Here is a 6000-nt window from a genome sequence, read left to right on the forward strand (position 1 = left end):
TCATTTGCAAATGATTTCTTCTAAGATCTACTTTTTTAAAAAAATACTGTCATTGTTTTTGATTACCCTTGAGACATTCTCTGATTGTCCTTAATTATTTTACAGTTCAACTCACAATCTCCACCTTTCATTAGCCTTTAGTTTTCAAGTGTGTCATCTCTTAGTTTCAATAGGGAATAAACGAGGTGTTTATAAAAGAGGATTCTGTGACCTCTGCCTAGGGATTGGATTAAGTTGGCAGCCTGAGAACATATTATAGCCTCGTCCTTCTGCTCCAAATTCATGATAGGAAAGATATACTCAATAAATGAGCCATAGCAGTGCTGGAAAACCAAAAAGAGGAAAGGTACTTTTAGTAGCCTCAAATTATGAATATTTCTAGAAAGATAAAAAGCAAATGGAATCCAATTAAGGAAAGAATCAAAGCCTAACATGACTGTTAGGAGAAAACTGCTGAAAAAGTTCTGGAGTGATGGAACTTTGGAGGCAGCAGCAAAAGTGAGCAGTAGAAATCCCTATTATAATAAATAGAGTCATTGTTTGGGGTATCCCAGCAGAAGTTAAGCATTTAAATTAATCCTTCTCACCCCAATTTATTTCAAACAAGAATCAGTTACAGAGTTTTCCTCCAGGAGAGAGATAGGAAGGAACATCTGGGCCCAAGAGGCAAAGCTGGCAACATTCAGGAAGAATGAGAAGCAGACAGGTCCAGAAATCCAACTCCTAGGGCTCTCCACCTGGCAGTACATCCTGTCCCTATGTTCAGGGGCACTGGAGATGGCTGAGAACATTACCGCTGGTAAATGTTTATGGTATTTTTGACTGACATTGAGGGTTCTGAGGCAGAAATAATTAGATAAAGGTTTATTGGAAGCCAAATATGAGGATTGACCCAGGAAGACACACCAACAGAGTTGGGGGTGTTCCAGAGTCTGTCACAAGGTGAAAGTTTTTTATAGGAAAATTTAAAAGAAGGAAGGAGACTCCTCATATTGGAGTTATCTTCTTTTCATTGGAGGGTACAATACAGAAGTTATGGCCATTAGCTTCAGATTACACCATATAGGCCAAAAATAAGTCTACATGCAAGACAATCGTAGAACCTCATGCTTAAGCAAATCTTAAAATAAATCTGTCCTATTCAATGTCAACAGGTTATACATTGATCTGTACATCAACAATTTGAGAAAATTAAAATAAGATTCTTTGCTCAGAGGCAGAATGTCACAAGACCTCCCCAGGGTGGATTAATATGGAAGCTTGCTTAATGTAATGTGACCTGTAGGTTATCAGCATTTACATAAACGTAAATAGATCATCAGAGGTACAAAGTTAGGCAAACTATGAGAAACAGCTAATGATTGAGGAAAAAACAACACTGTGAAGGAAAAACATCAAATGATCACCAGAAGATCTAGCTTCAAAGGAAACAGAGTTAGGTAATTATACTCATCCTAGTCTTTATTCTAATTAATATACTCAGAGGGATATAAGAAAATATTACATGCATGAAAATCAACTCCAGATACTGGAAAATAAAAATGTTGTTGTTGAAATAAGGAAGCAAACCCTCAACAGATGCGTTGAACACGATAATGGTCCCAGGGAGGTGAGCTGGGAAGCAAAGCTGAGGAATACACCCAAGATGTAGCACAAAAGCTCTAAGAGATGGAAAGATAAAAAAAAAAGTTGAGATATGGAAAATTGATCAAGAAGTTCTAACATGTATCTAGCAGGAGTCCCAAAAGAGAGAGCGAGAGTGGTGAAGTGCCAGTGGAGAAGCAACATCTCATGAAATAATTGAAGAAAAAAATTCAGTAGTGAACAGAGACAGGGGTCTTTAGAGAAAAAGGTCTTCCCAAGTACCAAGTAAAAAGTGTGACAAGAAAGTGCTACCTCCAAAATTATGCGATGAAATTTCAAGAAAAGGATTATAGAAAACCTCCTAAAAGTTTCTATAAATAATAATTATCTACAGAGGAAGAAAATACAAGACACCAGACTTTTCATCAACAACACAGGATATAGGAAGAGAAAGAAGCAACTCTTCTAAGTTGTGACGAGGCGAATAATTAAGTATATGGAATCCAGTACCCAAATAATATGTGACTCAAACAGGAGTGAAAATAAAGACATTTTTATACCATAGTAGGACTCAGAAATTTTACTGCTCACAGCCTTATCCTTCTGGATAAAAAGAGAGAGAACTTAAGAAGACACATGAAACATAAAAAGAGGAGTGAATAGAGGAACAAATAAAAGTACTTTATTAGTCTAAATAATTGTTGATCAAAACTAATAATTTGTAGCTAAATTTCCTGATGATTTAACAAACAAGATGGGGAGTGGTAAGAGCAGGAAGGGATACAGGTAAAAACGTGCTAATAGAAAATGTAAACAATATGTTAAAACTTTAAGAGTTACAACTATTGGAAGAATGGAAATAAGATGCATAAATTCCATATCATTAGATTAAAAGTAGTACAAAGAAAATTAATTCAATTCAAAGCAAATATTGATAGTAAAACAATAACAAAACCAAAAAAGGCATAGTGAATAGGAAACAAAATTAGAACACATCACAATAGATGGCTTGATACTATCAACAGTTTAAGGAGTGAGGAATGTGTACTTTCGGATATTGCTGGTGTGAAGTAAACTGACAAAAATACTTTTATAGGTTTTATAAAAACAAAAGGTGTTATTCACAAGAAAGTTGTAGCAGTCTTAACAATTTACATAGCTAATAACATTATGTTAAAATATTTAAAGCAAAATCTTATAGGAATATGAGAAACTGAAAAATCTACAATCATACTGCGTGACTTTCAGAAACTGGTAAGTCAAATAAATACACAAAAAAGTTTCGTCTAATAGATTATTAGCATAAAACATCATGATGCTAGTTTTCCTTAAGGGCAATTTGGCAGTATCTATTAGAATTTAAATTGTGCAAACATTCTGACCCAATAATTCTGCTTTCTGGAGTACATCCAAGAGAAATACTGGTACAATAAAGCATTAGTAGGAGTATAGTTAAATAAATACTAATTAAATACTTTGGAATAGTATGTATCATTACAAAGCATAAAGGAGATGAACATGGGATTATATAAAAACTATTTTTGAGTAAAACAAACAATTTCAGAACAATACAAATGGTAACATCACTGATTAAAAAAGCACGTGGAAGTTAGGAAAAAAGAAGAGATCCTTGGCTTATCTAGAAAGGGAGGTTTGGGACCAGGGTAAACATGGGAAGGGGAAAGAAGTATCTTCAATAACTGGAGCTCTGTCTAGCTCAAGAGTCCAAGGTTCTAGAAAAAATACCATATAAGTGGGAAATGTTAAAGCTGAACTGAAATGTAGGTCAGCTTCATATGGAGAAAAGCATTATGGTTCCTCAGTGCAGCTCTCTAAGGGGTGACTAATTATAAACCACATGATAGTGCTCAAGAAAATAGTTCCAGCTACCTGGTCATAGCTGCTCCTCAGAAATGGCACAGGTGATTGCAGCCATAGCTCTGAATAATTGTGTTGATCCAAATTAAGCCTCAAAACTAATTAGATCTATGCAGTTGTAATAACTATATACAAATAATGAAGAGAATTAATGAAACCCCTGAGATCTTAGTGAGTATCTCAGCCAGCATAATGGTGTGTGAATACATAAACGCACCCAATTGTCTCAGTCTTACTGGATTTTCTCCCATTGGACTTTCCATGCATGTTAAAGCTGTGCACGTCTGGTGCTGAGGTACTTTTGGTCTTATATTACAAATGGTCCTAAATCCTGCATAAATAAGCCCTGCCATACAGAGATGATTCCTGGAGTCTGTCATTGTATTTGACCAGCAGGTAACATTGATTCTTTGTTCCTGTACATAAATGTCCTTTGCACTTGTAGTGGAAGCTAATACATCCTTATTTGAAGTAGATTCTTATTTATGGATTACTCATTCATTGCCATTCATTGCTAGATGTTTTGACATAAATTATTTCAATTAACATAGTGGCCGTGGCAGGTAAATATTATTATTACTGTATCACAATTTTTAAAATAAGGAAAATGAGGCTCAGAAGGATTATATAACTTTTCTAAAATCATCTGGATAGTAAGTGGCAAACCTAGAATTTATTCCCAGAACATTGGGCTGAAATTTTATTTTACTTTCAATATAGCACTGCACATCATGCCACGCATAGCATAGTGGTTGGCACTCATATTGTGTTTTGAATTCATTTGGGTATTTCATGTACATATTTTCTTACAAAAATATAATATTTATTCTAGATTTGTGTTTTTAAAACCTCTGACACAATCCTGTGACTAATTAATAAAATCAGAGATTTAGCATTCTTTCATTATATCAAGTTAATTCATGTAAAAAAATGGATCAAATCACATTGAATTAATCGTCCCTGCATAAAGCATGCTTGTCATAGTTAGGCTAAGAATAGACGACTGCTAGTTATTCACCTGTATATTTTGTAAAGAGATATTTTAAATGTTTTGATCTTTCAAAAAATAGCAAATATTCCATTTGGCTATTCAGGGGACTAACACATGGTCAGTTCTTTTCTTCTAGAACAGAATCCCATACCTTCTTCCTCAAATGCAGGCTTCTGATATTCCATAGTACTTCTGAAGTATTATTTGGTATTTGGTAGTATTTTGTTTTTGTTTTTTGTTTTGATACAGGGTCTCGCTCTGTTGCCTGGCCTTGAGTGCAGTGACATCATCACAGTTCACTGCAAGCTCACACTTCTGGGCTCAAGTGATTCTCCTGCCTCACCCTTCTGAGTAGCCGGGACTACAGGCACGTCCCACCATGACCAGCTAATTTTTCTTTTTTTTTTTTTTCATAGAGATGAGGTCTTGCTCCAGCTTAGGCTGTTCTCCAATTCCTGGCCTCAAGAGATCTTTCCACCTGAGCCTCCCAAAGTGCTAGGATTACAGGTGTGAGCCACTACACCTGCCTCTTTTCACTTTCCACCTTTCTGAGCCTTTATGGTATCACAATCTTGCTTGTAAACAGAGTATAAAGAAAATTTCTTTTTTAAATCCAAAATGAACACTGTATTTCTTTTGACAGACCACTTGAATTTATTATGATTGCTGATTTATTTGGATTTCCACCATTGTATTCTATTCTTTCTATTTAATTTGCTTTCTACCTACTCTCATCGATTTCTATTTTTTTGCTTCTTTTGCATTAAATTAATTTTTAAAATCCTTATATTTTTGATACTAGTTTGAAAATTATATATTCCATTTCTAATCTCTAACACATCCCTAAACTTTTAACATACTACATAGAATTTCAAAAATATCTTTAGCCTTCTCTCAAAACAAGACCCTTAGAATTCTTTAATTTTGCGGTAGACAGAATTCTAAAGATGATCCCAAAGATTCCTATCCCCTGACTTTTCAATCAAACACTAACCTGGATACTGCTGTGAAGAGACTTTACAGATGCAATTCAAGTCCGAAGTCAGTTCACCTTAAAACATGGAGATTAGCTGTATAAGCCTGACCCAAACAAGCAAACTCTTTAAAAACAGAGCACTTTCTCTGGTAGCTGAGAAAGGAATCAAAGAGATAGGAAGTACAGGAAGGAATTGGTGTGTTGCTGCTGGCTTTGAAAATGGCGGGGGTCATGTGACCTGGAATACAGGTGGCCTCTGTAAGCTGACAGCCAGAAAGGAAATGGAGACCTCAGCCCTACAACAGGCTGGATTCTGCCAACAAACTGACTGACTGGATTTTTCCAACAACTTCAATGAGCTTGGAAACGGACTATTTCTCAGAGCTTACAGATAAGAGCCCAGCCAGGCTGACACCTTGATTTCAGCCTTGTGAGAACCTGAGCAGAGAAACCATTTGAGCCAACCCAGATTTCTGACCAAGAGAACTGTGAAATTATAAATGAATATTGTTTTCAGTTGCTACGTTTGTAGTACTTTCTTATGCAGCAATGGAACACTAATTCATACTCC

At 35.5% G+C, this 6000-nt stretch overlaps 1 protein-coding gene across 1 annotated transcript in view; it reads right to left on the reverse strand.

The window, feature by feature from the left end:
• Positions 1–5559, reverse strand: part of OVCH2 (ovochymase 2) — a 28196-nt gene extending 22637 nt beyond the window's left edge. The window contains exon 1 of the mRNA XM_045557436.1: positions 5448–5559. The gene's annotated coding sequence lies outside the window, so the exon portion shown is untranslated. The remainder of the gene's footprint in view (positions 1–5447) is intronic.
• Positions 5560–6000: the final 441 nt, after the last annotated feature.

This window comes from Lemur catta, chromosome 7, assembly GCF_020740605.2.
Source record: "Lemur catta isolate mLemCat1 chromosome 7, mLemCat1.pri, whole genome shotgun sequence".
Classification (NCBI taxonomy): Eukaryota; Metazoa; Chordata; class Mammalia; order Primates; family Lemuridae; genus Lemur; species Lemur catta.